General features: G+C 43.8%; 1 protein-coding gene across 2 annotated transcripts in view; it reads right to left on the reverse strand.

Moving 5' to 3' along the window:
• The window catches only part of NSMCE1 (NSE1 homolog, SMC5-SMC6 complex component), a 34248-nt gene extending 29977 nt beyond the window's left edge, over window positions 1-4271 (reverse strand). For both annotated transcript variants that reach the window (XM_045848900.1, XM_045848899.1), the window contains exon 1: window positions 4119-4271. The gene's annotated coding sequence lies outside the window, so the exon portion shown is untranslated. The remainder of the gene's footprint in view (window positions 1-4118) is intronic.
• Window positions 4272-25338: the final 21067 nt, after the last annotated feature.

Below are 25338 nucleotides of genomic sequence, written 5' to 3' on the forward strand. Positions count from 1 at the left end.
TCTTTGACTAGTCTCTTCCCCTTCTTTGCACCATTTCCACCCTCTCCCCTACCCTGTCCCATGTTTCCATGTCTTTGGTTATTTTTGCTCATTAGTTTATTTTGTTCATTAGAGTCCTCTTTTAAGTGAGATCATATGGTATTTGTCTTTCACCAACTAGCTTGTATTTTTGAAAAGGGGGAGGTGTGAAAGGCAGCCACCTAAAGAAGCTATTAAAAGAACAGCAAATTAGACTCCCGGCCAAGATGGAGGCATAGGTGGACACACTGTGCCTCCTCGTACAACCAAAATTAAGGACAACAAAAATTAGAAACAAAAAAAAAAAACATAACAGACAGAAAATTGAACTGTACTGAAGTCCCGACAACCATTCATCCAGACTGGTAAGGGGGTGGAGTTGGCGGCTGGCAGAGATGGGTCAGCAGGAAAAAGCGGTGGCTGGCAGACCTGGGCACGCAGGGTGCAGGCAGTGGCTAGCAGACCCTAGCGGCAGACCCAGGGCACAGGCATGGGCGCAGGGAGGCAACAAGCAGACCTAGTGAAGCACGCAAGGCAGATGACTATCCACAGTCTCACATTGATGAGCAAATAAACTAGGTGAAAATTGGCAGTGAGAAAGACCTTGCAACCCGGGCCTCAGCACCTGGAAATATAGCCTAAAAGCACTGATTGAAAACACTTGTAGGGGTTGAGGTGCCGGGAGAGGCTCCCAACCTCACAGGAGAGTTCATTGGAGAGACCCACAGGGTCCTAGAACGTACACAAGCCACCCACACGGGAACCAGCACCAGAAGGGCCCAATTTGCTTGTGGGAAGCGGCAGAGGGGACTGAAATCTGACAGACAGCAGAGCAAGTGCCATCGTTCCCTCTTGGACCCCACCCCCACATACAGCATCACAACCCAGTGACTGGGTTGTCTTTGCCCCTCATACGTAACAGGTGAGACCAGACCCCCCCCTCAAAAAAAATGGTTCGAACAGAACAGATCAAAGACTCAGAGCCAATACTTCTAAGCGACCAAGAGATAGCCAACCTATCAGATACACAGTTCAAAACACTGGTGATCAGGAAGCTCACAGAATTGGTTGATTTTGGTCACAAATTAGATGAAAAAATGAAGGCTACACTAAGTGAAATAAAGAAAAATGCACAGGGAACCAATAGTGATGGGAAGGAAACTGGGACTCAAATCAATGGAGTAGACCAGAAGGAAGAAAAAAACATACCATCAGAAAAGAATGAAGAAACAAGAATTCAAAAAAAATGAGGAGAGGCTTAGAAACCTCCAGGACATCTTGAAACGTTCCAACATCTGAATTATAGGGGTATCAGAAGGGGAAGAGGGAAGAGCAACAAGTGGAAAAATTATTGAAACACATAATAAAGGAGAACTTCCCCAATCTGGCAAAGGAAATGGACTTCCAGGAAGTCCAGGAATCTCAGAGAGCCCCAAAGAAGTTGGACCCAAGGAGGAACACACCAAGGCACATCATAATTACATCACCTAAGATTAAAATGAAGGAGAGAATCCTAGAAGCAGCAAGAGATAAGGAGACAGTAACCTACAAAGGAGTTCCCATCAGACTGTCAGCTGATTTCTCAAAAGAGACCTTACAGGCAAGAAGGGGCTAGAAAGAAGTATTCCAAGTCATGAAAGGCAAGGACCTACATCCCAGATTGCTCTATCCAGCAAAGCTTTCATTTAGAATGGAAGGGCAGATAAAGTGCTTCTCAGATAAGGTCAAGTTAAAGGAGTTCATCATCACCATGCCCTTATTTTATGAAATGTTAAAGCGACTTATCTAAGGAAAAGAAGATAAAAAAACATGTATAGTAAAAAGACAGCAAACTCAGTTATTAACAACCACACCTAAAAAAATATACACAAAAAGCAAACTAAGCAAACAACCAGAACAGGAACAGAACCACAGAAATGGAGATCACATGGAGGGTTAGCAACAGGGGAGTGGGAGGAGGAGAGAGGGGGGAAAGGTATGGAGAATAAATAGCATAGATGGTAGGTAGAAAATAGACAGGGGGAGGGCAATAGTATGGGAAATGTAGAAGCTAAAGAACTTATGACACATGGACATGAACTAAAGGGGGGAAATGTGGGTGGGAGGAGGTGTGCAGGGTGGAGGGGAATGAAGGGAGTAAATGGGACAATTGTAATAGCATAATCAATAAAATATATTTTTTAAATGAAAAAGTAATGAAAGAAAACTTCCCTAATTTGGTGAAGAAAATAGTCACGCAAATCCAGGAAGCACAGAGAGTCCCAAACAAGATGGATGCATGTACACATAAAGCATGTATAATCAATCATACCACAGAATTTAAAGCAATGAAGATGAAGTAGAGCTACACACATCAACATGGAGGAATCTAATATACATGTCATACACAAAAGTTAATTCACACAAAAATGTATATTAGGTTCCCAGTTGTACAAAATTCAAAAGCTAGCAAAACTGTGCTCTGCATTCATTAGAGATACCTCAACAGTAAAAACAAAGAAAAACAAGAGATGAGCTATTCAGAGCAGTGGTTATATTTGGTGAAGGGAGAAAAAAATTTAATGCGGGCTTTGAAGATATGAAAATCTATCTCTTAAGTTGGTGATGTTCATTTAATTTTCATTCTTCAAACTTAACATTTTTACACATTTTATAGGTATGTTACATACTTTAATAAAGAAAAATGTGTAAATATGTTAAGTAACACTCAAAATAAATGCTAATAAGAATGAAGTATAGCCCTAGCTGGTGTGGCTCAGTGGATTGTGTGCAGGCCTGTGAGCTGAGGGGTTACCGGTTAAATTCGCAGTTGGGGCACATGCCTGGGTTGTGTGCCAGGTCCCAGTGAGGGGCGTTGGGAGGGGGGGGAGGTCAGCCACGCATTGATTTTTCTCTTTCTTTCTCCCTCCCTTCCCCTCTCTCTGAAAATAAATAAAATCTTTTTTAAAAAACACAAGAATGAAGTATAGAATGGCACAGAATGCTGTAATTTGGGGAAAGACGGAGGAAAATGCAGGTGAAAGAGATACAGGCAGGCTCGTTTATGCACAGAAATCAGTGGTCTCTATGAAGATGGATTGGGCAGAGGAGGTTAACAGTGGACATATACTGCCTATCCAAATAATTTCAAAATAAGAAATGTTTGTGGAATAAGCAAATCTCAATCATAACCATCTGTACCATGTGCTAGACATAGTGTCTGTGCTTCATGTGCACAGTCTCATTCACTCCTCACCAGAACCTTACTAGGAAAGCATTACTGACTCCATTTTACAGATGAGAAAAACTGAGGCTGAGAGAGCACAAGGTGACACACCCAGTTAGTGATGGAAATCGGAGACAACCGTACAAAAGGCACAGTTCAGGAACTCTGGAACCTTGTCAGTGAGAAATGTGAGTGAACAATGAAATTATGATCCCAGTCCCTTATCTGCAATTCTCAAGTCTTTTTTCTGAAAACCAAATTTTTTAAGTTTGAAAACTCGACCTGATCTAAGGTCAGGTTATTTAAGGTTGTTCTTCTTCCCCGTTGGTGTAAATAAACAATATACTTAACTAAGAAAATATCAATGTATTTGATCACAGACACTGCCCCAAGCCCCGCTGAATTTATGACAGGACATAGAATATATGCACCACAACACCTTCCAAACACCGGAGAAATTCGGGATTCTTAACACAAGTTGCCTCGGGGCTTTAATACAAGGAGCTGAGTACATGTGCAAGAAGTTCGGGACACAGACTGGAGAGGAGCACAAAGCATGGCGAGAGTAACTGAGGGGTGCTCGGCGAAGGCGTATTTTACGTATTCAGTTCAGATATATATATTGTATTTTGCTTTTTCACCTAATATTACGATTTTAAAACGTCTCTGTGAGAGGGACGACGTTCTGGTCTATTTGCCTCCACTGTCCCTCTCTAGGCCTCAGCCCCCCCGTCAGGAAATGACAAACCCCTGAGGCCCCGCACCCCAAACGCCACACTCGGCACAGCGCGCGGGCCGACCACAGGCCCGACCCAGCCTCCGGTCAACCCTCGCCGCTCAGGACCGCCCTCTCTCTTCCCCGTCTGCTTCACCAGCCAGCGACCGAATTACCCACCGCAACGCCCAAGCGCTGGCCTCACACCCCGAAGAGTTGGCCGAAAAGGGACCTCTGCCTCTCCTTCCGGGCGGGGCGAACGTAGAGGCAGCGCTTCCATTGAGAGTTCGGAGGATTCGTCCCGCCTTTTGGGTAACGCACTTCCTGTTCTCCCGCCCACCCCGCTGTCATAGTGCCACAGGATGCGTCAGTTAGGTCCAGACTTACTGGTTTCCCTCACCTCTCGCCGCACCCACGGCCGAAAAGGCAGCGGTGTGTCGCCCTGCACGTCTCGTCCTACACGTCTCGCCCTCCGAGTCCCGCCTAGCAGTGACAGCCCGCGACCCAAAAAGAGGAAAAGCAGGAATGCAGCGTGCCCCAGCCCCGGGGCCGCGATTCGGCGGGCACGAGCTCTTGTCCTGTCCCGGGCCTCAGTTTCCCCATCTGTAGAACCGGTAGTGTAAGCTCGTGGCCAAGAATGAGGACTCTGTAGTCTATATCCCGACTAGAATCCTAGCTCTGCCCTTTACTAGTAGCCGGATCTTGGGCAAGTCACTGAGCGGCGCTGAGCCTCACAAGCAAGTCACTGAGCGGCGCTGAGCCTCTGTTAAATGGAGTGAATAACGTGTTTATGAGGTTTACGAAAGAACACTCATGGACAAACGTGCTGATTGAATGTTGGCTGCTGTCCTCCCTAGGGATTGTTGTGAGAAGTAAATGCAGTTATTAACAGAAGTCAGTGGATGGACTATTTTGAGTCCCCAGGCTACAAAGGTTTGTATTCCAGTCCCTGGTCTGAGACCCGAGGACCAGTCGCAGTTCAGCAGAGGAAACAGGTGGCTAATTATGGAACAGCCGAAAGTGCAACTATCTATCTCTGTGGCGATGGCTTCAAACCCCTACTTGAGGAGTTACTACTCCCGTCCTGTGACCTTGTACAGCTTCAGAACCTCCTAGGACCAGTGTGGATTCAACCAGGATTAGGTCTTGATTGGGCATATGCAGCTGTCTCTAGAAGGCAAAGCAACTGGACAACGTGGACAGGTAGAAATAGGAAGGAGGGGAAGTGCAGAGAAATTAGCAGGGATGATCACAGCAACCTAAGGTCTCAGTGAGGTGCATTGGGTTCAGGAAGAGAAAGTAGTGAGTGAAGACTGGAATTGGCAATGAGGGAGGGACCCACTATAAGATGACTGACTGTCCAGTCTCAGCAAGACTCCACCCTCAGAAGAAAACCCAATCTCCAGGTGGCTCAGTGAGATTCTATTTGAACCTTCGATGTGTCAGACATTGGACTGTCTGCTGCAAGTCAATTCTGATAGTTCAAATGGTCTTCTGAAAGTTGACCCTAAAAAGTACAAGAGCTACATGGACATACATTTTTTGACAATAGGGAGGTTGGCTGAGGTCTTGGCTAGAGAGGAAGCTTGGGACCAAATAATAGACTAGGGGACTCAGTCTTTCGCCTGAAGACCATTGAAGTTCAAGAGGAAGTGATGAGATCAGTCTGTATTTTAGAAAAAGAACATCGGCATATCTGTTCTTTTCAAACATACTTGAAACATTTACAGAAATTGCCTATGTCCTGGCCACAAAGGAAGCCTCAATAAATTCTGAAGAATTATAGATCATATTCACGAACCGCAAGGAGGTAAAATTAAAAATCAACAACAAGAAGGAGCCCAAAAGAACCCCATACAATTCATAGAATATACCTTAAACTAGTAACTGCAGTTACTTCTGAGGAGGGGCCAGGAAGACAGGATGTTTGTTTATCTTGTACATCTTAAATAAAAATAAAATAAAAAAATTATAAGCATATGTTCTAGTTTTATTTCTTAAGCTGAATATTCATTATATTTTTATACTTTTTGTATGTTGACAGGTGTTATAATAAATTTTTAAAAGAAAAAGAGTATGTACCCTCAATGGTGTGGCTCAGTTTGTTGGGCCTCATTCCACAGAGTGAAAGGTAGCAGGTCAGATTCCCAGTCAGGCACATATCTGGCTTTCAGGTTCAGTTTCCAGTCAGGGTGAGAACAAGAGGCAACTGATGTTTCCCTCTCACATCAATGTTTCTCTCCCTCTCTCCCTTCCTTTCCTTCATTCTAAAAAATTAAAAAATAAACTCTTTTTTTTAAAGCAAAAGTATGCATTTAGAAATGACAAAATACATATAGCTTAAAAAGAAAATCAATACGGAAATTATAAAATATTTAGTAGTGAATAACAATAAAAACCTTGTATAATAAAACCTGAAGGATTCAACTAAAACAATAATTAGAAGGGATTTATAGCCTTCACTATACTTATTACAAAACAAAAAAAAATTTAGTTTTGTGTTAAATTTAAGAGGCAAAAAAACAAACCAAGAGAAAACAGAGAAAGGAAGTAATAATAAAGCAAAAGGCAAAAATTAGTAAAACAAGAAACAAAAGAAAATAAAGCTGATTATGGAAACCATATAATTTTTTAATTTATTATATCTTCAGTTATATGATCATTATATGATCCAGGGGAGGTGATAGGTATGTGCTGGTGGAGCAAAGAGGGACAGTGATTCCCCTCTACTCATTCCTTGTCTGAGAGGAATGATTAGAAGCCCAAAGGTCATCCTTAAAAACAATTTTTGTAAAGTCCAGGGGAAACTCAGACCCTGGATGGAGAAATAGGCACACTATAGACCATGCAGTGTTTCTAGTTGGCAGTGTGGTTGTGCTCTTCAACAGCCTGGACTTATGTTGCTTGACCTGGTGGTTCTACTTCTGGGAACCTGTCTGCAGAAATGATCAGAGATGCTCACAAAGGTAAATGTGCAAAGAAGTGCATCATAGCCTTGATTCATTCAGGGAAAAAAAGACAAAAGCTCAAATGTCTCCAAATACTCACAAAGGAAAATGGTTGAAATAAGTAAAAACTCTGCAGAATCTTATGTAGACTGAATATCATGTTTTGAAAGAATACCTGAGGTCAGAAGAACAAACATAACACAGAATATTGTAAGAGAGAAAGAGAACTAGAAGAATATATGAGGTCTATCCAGAAGGTACCTAACCATATAATATGAAAAACAGACATTTATTGAACAAGATACAAGATACAAGAAACATTGTACAAAGGATAAAGATGCCTCAGACCCCTTCAAAGTAGGCACCTTGGGGCCTTGCACAGTTCTCCCAATAACCATCAGCTTCCTGATCGTATTTTCCTGAATGTCATCAATGGTCTGAAATCTCTTCCTTATCAAGGGTGATTTTAGTTTTGGGAAAAGCCAGAAGTTTCAGGGTGCCAGATTTGTTTCTCAAAGATACTCTGCACAAGACATGATGCATGAACGGCTTGCTGAATCATCCGAATAGTTTCCGTTGAGGAATGTTCAAGCAGTGATGCAAAATTTGATGCAGATTCATTGCTCTACTCGCTCAGTCATTTTAAATGGGATGGCCACACAGTACACACGCTCACTCAATGGAATCTACTACACCAGTACAGTGACATTGTCATTGTTTTCACATGGACATTCCAATCCACTCTCCTTGGCTGCCAGGTTACATTGATGCCACGCAAAACCATTCTTGTTATATTAACAATGGCTGGAATTTTTCCAAACAGGACTCGTATACCAAAATGTTATTGGTGGATATTCCTGATTAGAGGAATTATAGGTAATTTTTTTTCTTATAACTTTTTTATGTTTTTCAACTATCTCCAGAAACATGTCTTATTTTATAATCATAAGAAATATTATTATGTTTTTGACCTGGCTAGTGTAACTCAGTGGATTGAGTGCGGACTGTGAACCAAAGGGGTGCCAGTTCAATTCCCAGTCAGGGCACATGCCTGGGTTGTGGGCCAGGTCCCCAGTGGGGCCATGTGAAAGGCAACCACACATTGATGTTTTTTTCCCTCTCTTTCTCCCTCCCTTCCCCTCTCTCTAAAAATAAACAAATAAAGTATATTTTTAAAAATATTATAAATATAATTGACTCTATGTGATCATAAAGATTTTAGATGTAATGAAATCAATGCTGTATAAAATTGGGATACACTTACAGCTATATTTATCCAGCATCATCAGAGAATTGTTATACATTAGTGAATTTTCTATATAACTAGAGGATCCCTTTAAGCACCAACATTTTCAAAAGTTTTTCTATTTTCTGTATTAATAATCCTAAAATATATACTTATTTGCTGTCGTAAACAATGAGTTGATGAGTACAGGAATGTCTTTGGGGACAATTCTAAATTTCAGGCTTTATGCCTTTATCCCAAGGCTATGATAAGTTTTTCATTTTTAAAGCATCAGCTTTTCATAGTATTTTCATCTTTATCCCCTTCATCAAGCTACCAGCAGTCCTAATCTCTTCTTATACTTGCCTTCTATTAACAACCCCTGGCCTGAGCAAATAAATAGCCAGTCTTGTTGGGGAAAAATGAGCAAAAATATAAATAAATAAAGCTAAATATCAGTAAACACACACATTTTGGTGTGTAGAATTTATTATACCTTTTTCACTTCTCAGGGCTCTGTTTTGCTTGCTTTTGTGTTCCTGACTAGTTTCTAAAGAGACAGTGAAGTTACCAGAGAAGTGGTTTCAAGATAAGATAAAAGGTCGTGGTGATAGCCTAACAGACTTAAAGAAAACCGATTGACGGTTGAATTCAGGGCAACTTATTCAAAACCCAAATTCAGTGTGGTCCTCAGTAGGCCTGTCAGGAGCTCTTGATTTACAGTGGTGATTCTTTTTTTATTAAATATATTTTATTGATTATGCTATTACAGTTGTCCCATTTTCCCACCTTCACTCCCTCTACCCTGCACACCCCCTCCCACCCACATTCCCCCCTTTAGCTCATGTCCATGTGTTATACTTTAACTTCTACATTTCCTATACTATTCTTACCCTCCCCCTGCCTATTTTCTACCTACCGTCTATGCTACTTATTCTCTGTACCTTTTCCCCCTCACAAGGAGCATCCACACCTGCTCTTCAGAGGGTGATCTGTGGACCAGCAGCATCAGGTGAGTCTGAACCCCCACCCTGACCTCATGCAGCAGAATCTGCATTTTAACAAGATCCCCAGGTGACTCATGTGTACATGTCTGTTTGAAAAGCACTGATCGAGAACACACTTAAATTTATTCACATATCCGATGTCCCATGACCTTCAAGATTACTCCAACAAAGATATTGTCTCTCTCTCTTTCACTGAGAGCAGGTTGTAAATCATTTTCACTTTAGAGGTGTTTCTTTTAAAATGGACAAAAGTGGAGAATTCCTTCTTCTCTGTGGCTCTTCTTCACTGGTCCATCAGATTCCTGGAGCACTTTTTTTACTGATTTGAAATTTATTAATTTCTTCTGGAACAATAGGTAAATACTTCCAAATTGCTGCTTCTTCATTTTTCTACAATGCGATGTTAAATGTCAGGAATGGGAGTTGGGGTGGGACAAGAAGAGGAAAAACTAAACACCTGTAGGGAACTGCTTCTCGAGACGTGGAAATGTGGCCCAGCACCCACGTGGAAAACCAGTGGGGGGCATGGCGGCACACAGGACCACACCCATGAAGAAGTTCTCCCGTGGGAAATCAGGCCTGCATTATACCTAGACTGCTTTGTGACTTGCTCTTGCTAAAACTCTCTCACCCTGAGTTCAGGCAGCAAGCCCATGCTGCATATTTTTAAAGTAATTTCCTGAAGTCTGAGCTAATTCTCCCAAGGATGAAGTGTAACCAGACCTGTTACTCTTATCATTCCCTTGCATTTACAACTTTTCATAAATATATTTTATTGATTATGCTATTACAGTTGTCCCATTACCCTCCTTCATTCCCCTCCACCCTGCACACCCTCTCCCACCCACATTTCCCCCCTTTAGTTCATGTCCATGTGTCATAAGTTCTTTAGCTTCTACATTTCCCATACTATTGCCCTCCCCCTGTCTATTTTCTACCTACCATCTATGCTACTTATTCTCTGTACCTTTTCCCCCCTCTCCTCTCACTCCCCTGTTGATAACCCTCCATGTGATCTACATTTCTGTGGGTCTGTTCCTGTTCTAGTTGTTTGTTAAGTTTGTTTTTGTTTTTGTTTTAGGTGTGGTTGTTAATAACTGAGTTTGCTGTCTTTTTACTATACATGTTTTTTTATCTTCTTTTTCTTAGATAAGTCCCTTTAACATTTCATAAAATAAGGGCATGGTGATGATGAACTCCTTTAACTTGACCTTATCTGAGAAGCACTTTATCTGCCCTTCCATTCTAAATGAAAGCTTTGCTGGATAGAGCAATCTGGGATGTAGGTCCTTGCCTTTCATGACTTGGAATACTTCTTTCTAGCCCCTTCTTGCCTGTAAGGTCTCTTTTGAGAAATCTGCTGACAGTCTGATGGGAACTCCTTTGTACATAACTGTCTCCTTATCTCTTGTTGCTTCTAGGATTCTCTCCTTCATTTTAATCTTAGGTGATGTAATTATGATGTGCCTTGGTGTGTTCCTCCTTGGGTCCAACTTCTTTGGGACTTTGAGCTTCCTGGACTTCCTGGAAGTCCATTTCCTTTGCCAGATTGGGGAAGTTCTCCTTTATTATTCGTCCTAATAAGTTTTCCACTTATTGCTCTTCCATCTTCTCCTTCTGGTACCCCTATAATTCGGATGTTGAAATGTTTCAAGATGTCCTGAAGGTTCCTAAGCCTGTCCTCATTTTTTGGAATTCTTGTTTCTCCATTCTTTTCTCTTTGGTTGTTTCTTTCTTCCTTCTGGTCCCCTCTATTGTTTTGAGTCCCAGTTTTCTTCCCATCACTATTGGTTCCCTATGCATTTTTCTTCATTTCACTTATTGTAGCCTTCATTTTTTCATCTAACTTGTGACCAAAATCAAGCAATTTGTGAGCATCCTGATCATCAGTGCTTTGAACTGTGCATCTGATAGGTTAGCTATCTCTCAGTTGCTGAAAAATACTGGTTCTGGGGCTTTCAATTCTGTTTGAGCCATCTTTTTTTTTTCCTTTGGTCTGGTTGCACCTGTTACATATGAGGAGCAGAGCCTTAGGTGTTCACCAGAGCGGGGCACCCCAGTTGCTGGATTGTGACATTGTATGTGGGGGTGGGGTCTGAGAGTTAATAATGGTGCCTGCTCCACTCTCCATTGGACCTTAGTCCCTTCTGCCACTTCCCCCAAGCAAACTGGGCCCCTCTGGTGCCAATACCTGTGTGAGTGGGCTTGTGCACACTGTGGGACTTTCCAACGACCTTTCATATGAGCCTGGGAGCCTCTCCCTGCACCTCAACCCCCACAGGTGTTTTCAGTCAATGTCCCAAGGCTCTATTTCCCAGCGCTGTGATCCTGGGTTGATTGCAGTGCCTTGCTTCACAATACCTGCCTCACTGGGTCTGCCGTTTGCCACCTCTCAGCCTAGGTCTGCCAGCTGCACTTGCACACTCAGGGTCTACCTGCTGCAGTTCTACATGTCTCAGATGCCTTATGCACCTGGTCCCAATGCTCTCTACACCGAGACCCACGCCCGACTCTGTCTCTCCTACTGGTCTGGATGAACGGATATATTTTAACTTCTTGGTTGTCCGACTTCCATACAGTTCAATTTTCTATCAGTTCTGGTTGTTATTCTATTTCTAAATTGTTGTTGTCCCTATCTTGGTTGTGCGAGGAGGCACAGTGTGTCTACTGATGCCTCCATCTTGGCCAGAAGTCCCCATTTGCAACATTTTTTGGTGGACTGAATTTATGAGTTTGAACCATGGCAACCCTGGGGTGCCTCCTTGTCTTAATCCTTATTTGTGCTTTATGATATATATAGAGAGAGGTTATTTCTTAAGATTGCATTTGGGAATAGCAAAAAGTAGTTTTCGCAGGCTTAACAACTACAATGATTTTACAAACAAAAAAGGGAGAGATGTTGGGAACCACCCTGCCTGGTTTCAGAAGCTGTAACCCGCTTCCCCTCACCCCCGACCCCCTTGGCTAAGGCTGAGTCAGCGACCTTTGGACCATAAGCCACTAAGGAGACAGAGCTTATCTCCCTGGCAGGGACACCGCTTCTGCTCCTTTTACTTCACCTGCCTGGCCCCCAATGCTTGATTGGTTAGCCAACAATGGGTAAGATTCTCCAAGGGGGAACAACCTAAGACAGGCACAGTCATGTGGAGGCCCCAGGGAAGGACTTGGGGGTGATGGACCCTCACCCCTCAGCTTTGAAAAAGCCTGAGTCCTCATTCTGTCTGCAAGAAGTCTCCTAATCTCTTGGCTGACTTACTTCCCCTGCCTGACTTAAGCCTGAAACAATGCTGGTGGTGGGTGTTGCCCTGTGCTGGAAGGGGCAGGTTCCCTAGGGCGATCAGACCTAAGAAAGAATATGTAAAATCCTGTGAAACCTGCTTTATTTAGAATGCACTCAATTAAATGATAAGGGTTCAAGTGAGAAGTAAGTTTGTTCCTCAAAGTTTTATGTCTCTTTAGCTATCTGACCCTGCCTCAAAATAGGCCCTCAGAATTCTTTGTATGTTTGATTCTTACTGCCTGATAATGATTAATGAGCTCTACCTGTATTCTTGTGCAAAACAAACCCAATAAAATCCTGTCAAGGCAAGGGTCTGGGCACTCTCCCCTTGAGAGAGTAGCTGTGCCATCCCTTTTCATCCACAGGACTTGGTAGTCCATGTGAATTTGTCTCGTGTCTCATCCATAACACTGCAGACACTGCAGGCCAGTGTCCATGTCAAACACCCTACATGTAGTGTCTGTCAGGAGTTAAGAGCTCACTGAATTTTGCTGTTGTTGGGATCTTTCAAAAGTATTTTACCTTTGACATTCAATAAAGTTTCTGAAGTTATGACAACTGGTTATAATATGATTGAAAATAAATATATGCTACCATCAATCATAAGCCAAAGGTGCAATCATATTTTAGGATCTCTTAATTAATGTTCAGTTGAAAATTGATATAGAAACCAAGGTTGAACAGAAATTATCCAGTTGACTCATCAAATTTTTCATTTTCATTCCATTTTGCATTCATCCTAACAAATAATTATCAAGAGCCTTATAATGTGATAGGATGCAAAGATAAACCTTAATAGTCCCAATAGTCGGGTGTCTCTCAGCTGCTAATGGAAAAATTACAGAGACACACATTAGGAAGTGCAATAAGAAGCAACAGCTAAGTGCTGTAGAGTTGATCAGTTAAGCAATTTTAAGTGTAAGAAACTAACACTGGGTAAGTTAAGCAAAAAAAAAAGCTTATTGAAAGAGTATTAGGTATGTGTTATTTAGGATAGGACAGGTTACGGTGCTGTAATAAACATCCTCCAAATCGTTATTTCTGGGTCATGCTACATACATATCACAGGTGGGTCTACAGAGGCTCCGCTCTGCACTCACTCAGAGACTCAGCCTACAGAGGATCCATGATTTTGCAGCCATATCACCTAAAACCTGAAACATGAAGCCTCCTCGATGACCATGCAGGGGTCTCTAGAGATTGGAGGTTTGCATGGGAGCTTTTTACTGCCTCAGCCTGAAAATGACACGTGTCATTTCCATTCTAATATCATCTGTCAGAACTAGTTGTTGGGAACCGCCCTGACTGGTATCAGAAGCTGAAACCCCCGCCTAGCTAAGGCTAAGGGAACGCCGTTGGAACTGTAAGCCAGCAAGGAGACAAAAGCTTGTCTTCCTGGCAGGAATGCTGCTTCTGCTGCTTTATTCATAACTGAACCCCAAAAGCTTGGTCGGGTTAGCCAAAGACGGGTAAGATTCCCCACGGGGGGAACGACCTAAGCCAGGCACGATCACTTTGGGAGGCCCCCCAAAAGAAGGACTTGGGGGGCTGCAGCAAAAGGGGGTGATGGACCCTCGCTCCTTGGCTCTGACATAGCCTGAGTTTTCAGCATCTGGGAGAAAATCTCCTTATCTCTTGGTTGCCTTAGTTCCCTTGCTCCACCTAAGCCTGAAACAATGACAGGGTGGTGCAGCTCGGTACTGAGAAGTGCGGATTTCCCGGGGTGATCAGGCCTAAGAAAGAACATGTAAATTACTGTGAAACCTTCTTTGTTTAGAATGCTCTCAGTTGAATGAGAAGGGTCTTAGGAGGAAGTTAGTTTGTTTCTCAGTCTTACAGCTCTTTGACCCCCAACTCAATAGACCGGCAGAGTTCTTTGTTTTCTATAGTTCCTTACTTCCCCCTAATGAGTACTGTACTTTACCTGAATTATTATGCAAAATGAGCCTAATAAAAGCAGGTATGGACTGTAAATCGGCGTGCTCCCCACTGGGGGGGTGGCCATTTCGTCCCTACTTCCCCACAGAAACTAGTTTGTCTCTGTGCATGTTGTTATTTCTCGCGTGTTTATTGTCGAGCCATCCACAGCGTTCCATGGTCACTGCTGGCCGGTGACCCACGCGCAACACTAGTGACATGGTCTACCTTAATTGCAGGTGGCTAGGAAATGTAAGGGGACAAATGGAATAATTGGTGAACTTAAATACCTCTGTTTTAGGGGGATTCAGAGACTCAAAGGAGAAGGTGAAGAGTCAGTCTTGCCCTGAACTGGGATCAGAGCAGTGTGGGAGGCCTGGTCAGCAGGAGCTCCTGTCAGGCTGTCGTCCATTAGCAGTTCTCTGTCACCCATGTCAGGATCTGCCCTGGAGGGAGAGAGAAGCAGATTGTCCTGGTCATGTTTTATGTCCCACCCAGGACAGAGGTAAGTGGACAGTTACCTGATGGACAGTTCCACCAGAAAGGGGGAGGGATCATTTATCCAAAACAAAACTGGTATGCTGCTACAGGTGGGAAAAGACACATACATGCCTCAGAGCTCGGCAAAATACCCAAGTGCTGAGAGTTGACATAATCAAGAGGGTTTTTCAGAAGAGGTGGCATTCAAGAAGAGCCTTGAAGGATGGATAAACTTGATGAGAAGGAAAGCTAAGCTAAGCTGAAAGGGCGACATAAGAAAGTGTGGATGCAGAAGAGTGGTGGTCATCCACAGGAAAGAGGAGAGTAGTTAGCTTTAACTAGGGATGATTTTTAGTTACTTTTTCACCCCAGTTTACCCTGCTTCTCTTTGCTCCACCTGCTGTCAGCTCAGGGGACGAGGTGGGTGAGGGCTGGTTGAATGGCTCCAACTCCATCCCGAGTTTGGGACCTTGGTCTGCTGTGCTGGCTGAGGCTCTCAGTTCTCCTCGTGGCCTCTCCTGTGGTCAGGTTACACTTCCCCACCGCACGGTAGTCTTAGTGCAGATGGATTGTCTACCTGGTGACTTAGGGCTCCTGAGGGTGCAAAAGCAGAACCTCCCAGGTCACTGTGGCTCAGACTGGCCCAGCATCCTGTCCTTTGCTTTCTAGGAGTTAAACTGTTTCACAGGCCCAGTGCAGATTCGGGGGAGAGGGGTGCTGCACAAGATTGTGGACCCTGGGAGATAGGGTTCATTCGGGGCCACTTTGGAGACCAGCTACCACGGAGGACATACCTGCACTTGGCCTTCCTGGGCTGCGCAGGAGGTATGTGGTGAGAGATGGTGAGCAGAGTGATGTTGGAGGAAAAACAAGTGGAGATCTAGGTTGTGCAGGCCTTAACGCCAGCTGAAGTGTTCAAACATCTAAAACACAAACGTTTTATGTACTTTGATGATGTTACTGGGGGGTGGAAGAAATGAGCAGAGGTCTTTCTCTCCATGCGCCTTTTTCCAGATTTCCCCTGCATGTCTTCTTGGCTAGAACTGAATCACATCTCCACCCCTTGCTGCAGAGGAGCTGGGGAAAGTGAGACTCTGTTGAAGGGGGTTAGGATTGCTGTTGCCGACCTCAATCAGTCAGGCTGAGTCTGTAGGCAGGGCCGTGCAGCCTGGATGATGGGGGAGGGGGGAAGGGTGTGATGGGACTGGGTGGGCTCTATGCAGAGGCAGCCACCAGCAGCAGGAAGCAGGGAAGGGTGCCACTGTAGTGTGGGTGAGAGGGGTGAGGGCCTGTCCCAGGGCAGAAGCAGCGGGAGCAGGAAATAGGCAAAATGTGAAAATGAGTGCAGACAGACCATGGCGGCTCATGGCTGTCTCCCTGTGAGAAGGAAGGGAAAGAGGAAGAATGAGAAACAGACAGAGGGAAGTCAAAGATGGCGACATCATTTCCAGTTTGCTTAATTGGATGGCGACACCACAGACAGGAGCTGAGAACACAGAGAAAAGCAGGTTGGAGAAAGATGATGACTGAGGCCTTAGGCCTTCGGAATTTGAGGGGTCTCAGAGGTAGCTGGGGAAATGCCCACGAGGTGCGGTGGTCAAACACTGGACGTGGGAGTGCAGGCAGGGCCACAGGCAGAGACTGGGGGCTGTGAGCACAGAGCTGCCGTCAAAGCCACGCTGTCAGACGACGCCCCTGCTTGCACAGGGTCTGAAAGCATGTGTGTCCCCAGTGACACATGGCTTCCTTCTGGGAGGAGGGACCGGCCAGGGGGCCAGTCCCGGGAATTGTCCACTGACTTTATGTGCACACACAGGCTGAAGCTTTGCATGTGGGCACATACCCACCGGAAAATGTACGGGTACAAATGAGCTGAACAACGGGAGAGTGCTGAGAAACAAGGAGGACGTGGGCGACGATTCCACTTAGCAGACAGGATGAAAAATAAGAGAAGCAAGTGCTCAGAGAGTAGGTACCAAGTCCCATAAATCAATGCAGGAGTCGTTCCATGGAGAAGGAGCAGCTGCTAAGAAGGAAGACACTGGGTGAGGGCCAGAAAGGAAGGCCTGTGTGTCCAAGGACACTGCCATCACTGACCCTAGAAAGTGCTAAGTGTGGAGATGGAATGTGGTCAGATTCACAGAAACTTGGTGACACCAGGAGAGAACACTGCAGCTAAAGAGAGCACTGTGGCACGGAGACGATATTTCTTAGCCACAGGCAACCAATCATATTCTTAAATGTATTATCCCACCACTCCTCACTTTTTAGTTACTTTTTGACCTGCCATAGGACCAACAAACCAAGAAGTATTAGTTTAAGTATTACATGAACCTGCATGAGGTATGCACCAGTTATTCCTGCAACATCCTGCATCACCACAGGACCGGTAGTTGTTGTGGTAAAAATATGTTGTGCATTTGTCTTTCCCACGAAATTTTTTCTAGCCACAAAATTAACCAGAAACAAGAGAAACATAACCCCCTCCCTCCTTTTCTCAGCAACAGAAAAGCAGAGTCTCCAATACAAGAGAATGAATAACAGACCAAAACTAAGTTACAAATACTGGTGAAACCAGGCTAGATAACCTGTAATGATTTCTTTGCCAGTAAACAGCAGGCTGAATCCAAGGTTGCAATTTAGATTGTGGGATGCCCCATATTAAATGAGCAAGGCTGTGGGATAAGACTAAGCAAAAACAAAGTCTGAGGATTTGTGAATGATTTCTTTCTCCCTTCCTTTTGCACTTTCTTTTGCCACATGTTCACCCACTTTCCTACGGGCAGACTGCAAAACTGCCCATGAGGCCAACATATGTATTAGTGGACATTACCCATCTGTAATCTCAATGAGCTCTTTTGTTAATGTAAGTCTGGATTTGGGAGTGGGGGCTGAAGAATAAGGGCACTCATCAAAAGCCCACATACATGGGCCTTAGGAGTTCAAGATTTCCATCCTGATACTGCCACTTTCTTTCAAGAGTTACTGAGTATAATTTTCTATTATAGTATATTCAATGAAATATTTTCAGCTGCTGATACTATAAAGAATACCCAACTAAAAGTGGCCTTTATAACAAGGACGTTTCAGATACAACTTAAAAAGTGTTCTAAGGTAGAAAGTCCCAGAGTTGGGGCAGCAGCTCAACATTGTAGTAGAGGCCCCTGACCCTTCCCTCTTTCTGCTCTGACATCTTCAGCACGTTGACTTTTATCCTTAGCTCTGCCCCCATGGTCATGAGATGGCTGCTACGGCTCCAGGCATCACCTCTCTCCATGACAATGTCCACAGTCTCTTCTCTCTCTGTCTTTTATCAGAGAAGAAAGTCTTTCCCAGAAGACTTTTGCACACTTCCATCCAAGTCCTATGGCCCAAGATTGGATCACGTGCCCATGCCCTACCTGCAAGCAAGGATGAGCCAGTGAGTGCTTTGCATTTTCAGTCTCTGTAGTGGAAAAAAAGGAGTTGGAATGACTGTTGGGTAGGCAACCAAACATCCACTGCAGATAACAATATTGAGAACAGAAAGTAATGACAGTGGCTTATATTCATTGAGCTCTCGGAACATGGTAGACAGTGTTTTAAGGGAATAGCATGCATTACTCTGTTTCATCCCAACCACACTACTATAAGACGGGTATTTTGCAGGCAAGAAAACCAAGGCTCAGAGATGTTTAAAATTGTGTGCTACGATCACACAGTTAGAAAGCCCACTCTTGGCCTTCTGGAGACCCAGGTCAGGGAGACAATCCTTGACCTCAAAAGACCCACAGTTCGAGGAAGGCCTGTGGGGGGGGGGGGTGATAAATCAGTCCAAAATGGTGATGTAAGCGCTATCTCAATGTGTAACAGGGTGTGAGCTAGTAAGTAACCCGCTGGCTCAGCATCCCTTGCTCCTCCCTTTGGCAAGTGAGACAGACAGTGTTCTTCCAATGAAAACTCCCAGCAGCCTCAGAAGGGGAAGAGCTCCCCAAACTGGGGGGAGGGGTGCAAGCAATTTTGGTTTGTGTGACAATGCAGTGCTGCCTCACGGTACCCAGGGAGGTGACAGGACCCCAGTGGGAATGACTGTGCGATGCTGTGAGAGGAGGCTTCAATCGGCACTGCCTGGACACTCGTGCCCAAGCTGGGAGGGAGCAGTGAGGACACCCACCCACCAGGGGTGGGCAGAGTCGGACCACAGCTGCTCGAATCAGAGCCCAGAGGGCTCTCTGTGAGTGTCTGCACTGCACAGGGCGCCTCTGCCCTCCCTTTCACCCTGGAGACAGGGAGGGACTCCAGCAACCACTGAGGTAATTTATTGCACTCTGTGGCATTAGACTGCATTTTATTTGGAACACCAAGTTCCTATGGCGTTTTATAGATCCAGAGAGAAAGCCAGCCTGGCCTTACAGCTGCGTGCACAGATAGGTGGAAATGCAGAAAAAGGAATCGCTGCCTCTGTCACAAAGCAAAGAAACCCAGGGAAGCCTGCACACGTGGGGTGCGGCTCAAGCAGGGCACTGAAGGATGAACAGAAGTTCACCAGGGGGACAAGAGAGGGAAAAGTTCTTTGCAAAGGCAAGGAGGTGTGAAAGCCATTGCTGCTCCCCAGAACTTGAGTATTCTGGGTACATGGGACAGGGGTCAGGAAATGAGGTCGCTAAAGAAGGCAGGGGCTTCATCCTGAGCTCTAAGGCCGTGGGTAGGTAAGACCCATATGCAGGAGTAAGTCTGAACTGCAAGCTTAAAACTTCAGAATTGGAATGAGAGGTTTCAAAACTTACATTTTTAAGTAGCAAAACATTTTCTTATTCATGAACTGCTTTATAAATTAAATTAACTGTAACTCCAATATATAAATCAGATATAATAAGAATAATTTTTTTCCTGCCCATAATTGTCTTGGATGCAGGCAACATGATTTTACTAATAAATTAAATCAAACCTGACTTCGTGTGCCCAGAGACAAGGCTCATGACAAGCTGATCACTGCCACTCTGTCTAGACCCTCCCCCACCCAGAGTCCAGTGAGCATCCAGGGTCTGGTCCAGTCTGGATGGTGCGGGAGGGCCTGTGGGTTTAGACCACGTGGGTGACTTCCAGACTGTGGACTGTCCTCTGCTGTCACCCCGAGCTGGCTGCCAGATGCAGGATGCAGGTCCTGTCCCTGGTCCAGCTTCCCTGGGGACACGGGCAGCCACTTCCCTCTGAGGTGGCACAGGCCCCAGCTCAGACTGGCCTCCAACTGGCCCTGTCAGGGAGCAGGGAATCCGCCCAGGCCCGCCCCGCGCACCTCTGGGGTGCCCGGGGCCCTCTCAGGTTAAAGTTCGGGTGTCTGAGCCTGGTCTGAGGCAGTGTTTCTCAGACTGAAGGTCATGGCCCATCAGTAGCATATAATATCAATTTAGTGGGTCCTGACTATAATGCTGCAATTTGTTTGTTTGTTTATTATTTTTTACTTTTATTTTACTTTTATTTTATTGTTGTTCAAGTACAGTTGTCTCCATCTTCCCTCCACCATTCCCCCCATCCCAGCCATCTCCACCTCCCTCCCCTGATCCCATCCCGTTGGTTCCGTCCATGTGTCCTTTATACATGTTCCTGAAAACCCTCCCCCTTTTCCCCCATTACCTCCTCCCCACTCCCCTCTGGCTGCTGTCAGTTTGTTCTTTATTTCCATGCCTCTGGTTCTATTTTGCTTACTTGTTTGTTTTGTTGATTAGGTTCCACTTACAAGTGAGATCATATTATTTAAGATTTGAAGGGTAAAATGACTCAATAATTTTATTTAACTATTTGTTTTTTTTTGTTTTGGTCATGCATAAATTTATTTATTTTCATCAACTACCTGATATCTTTTTAATGTTTTTTGCCAAACATTTGATGATGAACACTTTCAAACATATCAAAAAGTTGAAAGAATTAAACAGTGAATACCCATAGCCCCATCATCTAGATTTGACCATTAATTTATAATTTTTAATTTTTTAGATTAAGGTGTAATTTACATATGGTGAGACTCACCCATTTTAGTGTACAGTTCTCTGAGTTTTGCGAACACAGCCGAGTAGCCACCCCTGCAGCCATGAAACAGAATAGTTCCTTCAACTGGAAAGATTCTCCCCTGCCCCTCTGCAGTGTCCCCTCCTCCACCAGGCCCCTGGCCACCACAGGCCTGTTCTCTCTCCCTGTGCTCTGTCATACAGCACAGAGTCCTGCAGTGTGGAGCTCTCTGAGTCTGGCTCCTTTCACAATGCACAGTGCATTGGGGGTTCTTCCATGGTGTTGTGTATGGCAGCAGATTTTTAAATTACTACATCATATTCCATTGTGTGGATGTACTATTTATCTGTTCACCAGCGAAGGGACATCTGCGTTGTTTCATTAATTGGCAATGACCAATTAAAGTCACCATAAACATTTGTAGGCAGGTTTTTGTGTGAGCCTAAGTTTTCACTTCTTTAGGGTAAATACCTAGGAAAGTGGGTTGCATGGTTAAAACACGTTTTATATGTTTATAAGAAACTGTCAAACTATTTTCCAAATGACTGTACCAATTTTCATTCCTAGCAGCAGGTATGAGAATTTCAGTCATTTCAGTCCTCACTGTCAGCTGGTGTCATCTGCACATTTAACAGTGTGAGCCATTCCAAAGCATGTGTGTGCCGGGGTCTCCCGCCGGGGCTCTGTTTTGCAGCTCCCTGATGACTGATGGTGTTGAGCGTCTTTTCCTGTGCGAGTCTGCTGCACACCTGTGTTGCTTGGTGAAATGTCAGTTCAAGTCTTTTGCCCATTTTTAAAAATTGAGCTGTTTTCTTACTGAGTTTTGAGATTTCTTTATATTTTATGGATATAAGACCTTTATCAGACATAGCACTTGCAAATACTTTTTCAGTGTGTGGCTTGTCTAATTCCTTAGTAGTGTCTTTTGGAGAGCAGTAGCATTTGATTTTGCTGAAGTGCAGTTTGTTTATCCATTTTTCATTTGTATTCATGTGAATGTTGTAAACCAGATTTATTGAGATATAAACCATAAAATTCATCCATTTAAAGTGTACAATTCAATTTTTTTGGTGTATTCAGATTTGTGCGACCTTCGCCACAACCAATTTTAGAGCATCCTCGTCACCCAGGAAGAAAGCCTGCAGCCCTCCACCACCCACGGCTCCTCCAGTCCCGTCTTCAGCCTGGACAGCGCTGACCTGCTTTCTGTCTCTACAGATTTGCCTGTTGTGGGCGTTTCCCAAAAACAGGGTCACACAGCACGCGATCCTTTGTGAGCAGCTTCTTTCACATGGCATGATGCTTTCAAGGTTCATCCACGTTGTAGCATGAATCAGTACTTCATTTTTTAAATTCCCAAATAAAATCCCCTTGTATGGATACACTGCGTTTTATTTATCCACTATTAGTTGAAGAACATTTGAGTCATTTCCACCTTTTTTTAATTGATTTATTTTTTAATATATTTTATTGATTATGCTATTACAGTTGTCCCATTATGCCCCTTCATTCCCCTCCACCCTGCACACCCTCTCCCACCCACATTCCCCCACTTTAGTTCATGTCCATGTGTCATAAGTTCTTTAGCTTCTACATTTCCCATACTATTCTTGCCCTCCCCTATTTTCTACCTACCATCTATGCTACTTATTCTCCATACCTTTTCCCCCTCTCTCCTCCTCCCACTTTCCACCTTTTGACTATTGTGAATAATGTTGCTGTTAACATTCATGTACAAGTTTATATATGTACACATGTTTTCATTTCCCTTGGGTATATACTTGGGAACAGAATTGCTGGGTTATATGGTAATTATGTGTTTAAACCATTTGAAGAACTGTCAGTTTTCCAAAGGGGCTGCACCATTTTATAGCCCTATCAACACTAGAAGGGTAACGATTTCTCGACATCCTCACCAATACGTGCTATTTTTTGTCTTCTGATAAGAGCCATCCTAGTGGGTGTAAAGTGATATCTCATTGTGGTTTTGATTTTCATTTCCCTGATGATGCTGAGCATCTTTTCATGTGTTTCTCAACCACTTGCATATGTGTTTTTGGAAAACTGTTTATTCAGATCCTTGCCCATTTTTAAATTGGGTTGTTTGTTTTGTTATTAATGAATTTTAACAGTTGTAAAATTCCCTTCCATCCTGTGGATTATCTTTTTACTTTCTTGATGGTGTCCTTTGAAGTGCAAAAGGTTTTAAATTTGATGATGTCAAGTTCATGTATTTTTTCTTTTGTTGCTTGTGCTTTTGTGTCCTAGCTAAGAAACCATTGCCTAACCCAAATTCAGGAAGATTTACATCTGTGGTTTCTCTGAAGAGTGTTATAGCTTAGCCCTTACATTTAGGTCCTTGGTCCATTTTGAGTTAATTTTTGTATATGATGTGAGGTAAGGATCCAACTTCATTCTTTTGCATGTGGATATGCAGTTATCCCAGCACCATTTATTGAAAAGGCTAATCTTTTCTCATTGAATTGTCTTGACATGTTTTTTTAAAGATTTTATTTATTTATTTTTTACAGAGGGAAGGGAGGGAGAAAGAGAGAGAGAAAAACATCAATGTGCGGTTTCTGGGGGCCATGGCCTGCAACCCAAGCATGTGCCCTGACTGGGAATCGAACCTGCAATGCTTTGGTTCGCTGGGGGTTATGGCCTGCAACCCAAGCATGTGCCCTGACTGGGAATCGAACCTGCAATGCTTTGGTTCTCAGCCCGCGCTCAATCCACTAAGCTACGCCAGCCAGGGCTTGTCTTGACATATTTTAACATTTTATTATGTTTGTTTTAAAACATATCTGTCAACCTTCCCATTCCTCTATCCACACACCAATCTATCTTATTTTTTGATGCATTTCAAAAAGCAAGTTGTAGATAGTGAAGTACTTCCTCCTAACACTTCAGCATGCATATCACCAACTACAGTTCAACCTTTTTCCATAGTTTGAAGGTAAAATTTACATACAACAAAATACACTAATCTTAAATGTTCCATCTGGTGAGTTTTGGCAAATGCATTCACCTGTGCAATGCAAATCCCTTATCAAGATATTGAACATCAACACCACCCTAGAACGTTCCCTCAGATGCACTTATTTTTATGTATTTATTTTTAACAAGTGCATTTGCCCGTGTAACCACCACCCCAATCAAGATATAGAACATTTTCATCTCCTAAGGAAGTTCTATTTCACTTCTTTGCAGTTAACCTTGCCCCACCCACCTGCACCCCAAGCAGCCACTGATCTTGTTCCTACCACTATAGCTTAGTTTTGCTGTTACAGAATTTCACATAAATGAAATCACATGATGTGTACTATTTTGTGATTAGCTTATTTTGTCCCTGACCAACATTTTAAAAACAAAATAGGGCAGACTAGAAAATATCAAAATGAATGGCACACTGCAGAGTGAATTACTGCTTTCTTGATCTGTGTGTATCTTGTTGCTCTCCCCGCCCCTCAGCATCCTTGATTTCACATCAGTTACCCCAGTGACTGGTCTCTGCTTCATATATTTGCAGGTTCTGTTCCTTCCCTTTGGTCACTCCCCACCTCAAACTGGTCTCACCCACCCTCCAAACGGAGAACTCCTGCTCATCTGTCAGGTGCTCTCTTGGTTGGCCTTCTCTCTAGAAAATTCTCTCTATTCCTATCCTTCCCTTTTAGAACTGGTATCATGTTGTACCTCATTACTTAGTCAGTCTTCCCTCCAGCTGACCACAGCTCCTTAGGAACAGGGACCATGTCTTACTCACCTTTGCAGACCTTAGCTTCTAAGATGTCATGACACATAATAGGCATTAACAGATATTCATTGAATGAATGAATGAATGAACGAATGAACCCCAGGGTTCTGGGCAACAGGGTTTAAATAAACCAGCCTGATTCTTTCCCAAGGCCCCATTCCTGCTTTTTTTATTGTCCTATATGTGCCTAATTTTTAACCATCATGTTTTACAACCTCCTTTAATTGTCCTGAGACCTTAGTCTTTCAATTTTCTTCTCTCCATGCTCAATATTAGGTTTTTCATAATTGTTGCTTCTTCCTAGACAGGCTAAGGCAAACAGCTCTCATGAGGATGACATCATAGCCTATCTTTGTGGCCTTTACACCAGGATCCTCCCCAATCTTGCCAAAGTTGATATTAATTCTGCAACTGTGTCTATGGAAGGAGTCGTGTAAGGTGTGTGTGCACATGCACCTGGAGAGATGCTCACCAAAATGTCACAGTGGGCACCTCTGAGATTTCAGATGATTTTCACTTAATTTTTTATACTTTTCTGTATGACTTTAACTTTCTGACTGAGAACTGCCTCCATTACCTATGGCTCTGGCAATGCTACAGCAGCCCCCCGTTGCCTACAACAGAAAGCATTTACTGCTCACACTCAGTGGTTGGCCAGGTGACTGCTGACCTTGGCTGAGCTCTTCATGTGTGGGCATAGACTGGATGATCTAGACTGGCCTTGTCTGGGACAGTGGAAGTAACTCCATGCCACATTATTTTTTATCCTATGCGTGAACCCAGTCTGGAGACATGCTCATGACA

This window comes from Phyllostomus hastatus, unplaced genomic scaffold (genome assembly GCF_019186645.2).
Source record: "Phyllostomus hastatus isolate PE091 unplaced genomic scaffold, TTU_PhHast_1.1 phas_contig_64, whole genome shotgun sequence".
NCBI classification, from domain to species: domain Eukaryota; kingdom Metazoa; phylum Chordata; class Mammalia; order Chiroptera; family Phyllostomidae; genus Phyllostomus; species Phyllostomus hastatus.